Source organism: Octopus bimaculoides, chromosome 20, assembly GCF_001194135.2.
Source record: "Octopus bimaculoides isolate UCB-OBI-ISO-001 chromosome 20, ASM119413v2, whole genome shotgun sequence".
Taxonomy (NCBI): Eukaryota; Metazoa; Mollusca; class Cephalopoda; order Octopoda; family Octopodidae; genus Octopus; species Octopus bimaculoides.
This window is the reverse complement of record NC_069000.1, coordinates 44382559-44384462: the sequence shown is the minus strand read 5'-3', so window position 1 is coordinate 44384462 and position 1904 is coordinate 44382559.

Genomic DNA, 1904 nt, shown 5'->3' with positions numbered 1-1904 from the left:
TATATATATATATATATATAATCTCCTTGTAGCTTCAGCCAGAGGTTAAGGTCATGCAGGGGCATCGCCTTTACCATAAATGCTGTTGTTTCCAGAACTGTTGCGCCTATTCGTGTCTTCTGCTGCAATGTGGGTTCATCTGATGTCTCAGATAAAGATTTGTCGAGACGTTCTTTGAACACCTCTGCATCTATACCTCGCAAATCTGTGGTTGTTTGGCAGAATGATGAAAAAACCCTTGAAACGTAAGCTGTTACAGTACTCAGTCCTTATTCTAGATGGAGAAGACGGGATCTTCGGTATTACGCCGATCCATCCAGTTCGATGGTTGGTACAGCTTCCAATGACAAAGTTAGGAGCTAGACTTTCCAGGATCTTCCAAATCTATTTCACAGCATATCTTTCGCGTCTTCTCTCTAAATAAGATTTAGCCACTTATTATTTATAATCTATTTTTAATCAACACACAGCAAAAATATTTCACAAACGTCCCAAATAGCACACTGAAAGTACTCTGATAGGTTTTAACGTTTCTGGTTGCCTCTAAATAAATCGAACTTTTGATGTGTAGCACATGAGTTACTTCCCCTGGCTAATTACCTTTCGTCAATTGATTTCCAAACCGTGCAGGAATAATTACTTGCTTGTAATTTTGGCCCAGGTCAAGTAATTCTGTGGAGCGGGGTGGGATTATTTGATTCAATTCCCTCAAGCAGAGAAAGAATTGGGTCAGTGAGATGGTGGAGAGGCCACTAATGTTTTAGGACACTCTTATATTCTCTGATGAGTCCAGATTTGCTGTATTTTCTGATAGTGGTCAAGTGTGGGTCTGGAGACTCTGTGATCAAGAATTTGATGCGAAAAGATTGCAGCCAACAATGAAACACGGCAGCTATTCTGTGATGTCTGGGGAGCAATTTGGAGGAATGGTCGATCGGAGCTGGTGGAGTGTGAAGGAAAGATAAACTCAGATAAATATGTGTCCAGATTGCAGAAAAGACTCCTTTCAATCTTCTCCAGTGGTGAAATGATTAAAGAAGACTCTTCATTTATGGAAGATGTGGTTCCTTGTCACGTGGCTAAAAAGACCCAAGATTGGTTGGAAGAGAATGGCATTAAAAAGCTTCCATGGCCAAGCCAGTCACCATGTATGAACCTTATTGAACACCTCTGGGGCGTAATGGACAGGACACGTCATAAAAAGTTAAAGAAAGCATCCTCAAAGCCAGATCTTTTGAAATTATTGCATGAAACTTGGAAATAAATTCCTCAAGAGAATATTCGTCATCTGATCAGTAGCATGCTTAATAGGGTCTTTGATTTGGAAAATGCAAAGGGCATGTCTACTAAATATTAGATTTATAACTTCAGATTTAAATAAATTTTAACAATTATAAGGGTGTCTATTTACTTCTGTCATGTCTGTGTATATTCCCCCCCCCCGGAATTGAATAAGTTAAAAGGAACAGTAATTACATAGTCACCTTCATTAGCCTACAGCTGTCTCTGCTATAAGATGTTGTGTACTAAGAGCTGAGGCTTGTGCATCCCCTTATAGCTTCCTCAGAGCTGCCAAAATTTGTGTGTAGGTAAGAATACGTGTGCACACACACACACATGCATGCACACGCACACTCACAGAAGCACACACACACACATACACACACACTCATTCAATCAAGTTGTGTGTTGAACAATAAGCCACCAACAGATGGGAATAAACAAGAAACACCAGTTTAATGTATGCAACAGTTTATAGAAAGTTGTTACAATAGCAGAAAATATTAAAAGAAGTGCTTGATTTATTAGCAACATAAGAGGCCATCTGGCGAGAGAAAGCATTGAAGTGATTTAAAGAAAAACTGAATTATATATATATATATATATATATATATATATATATA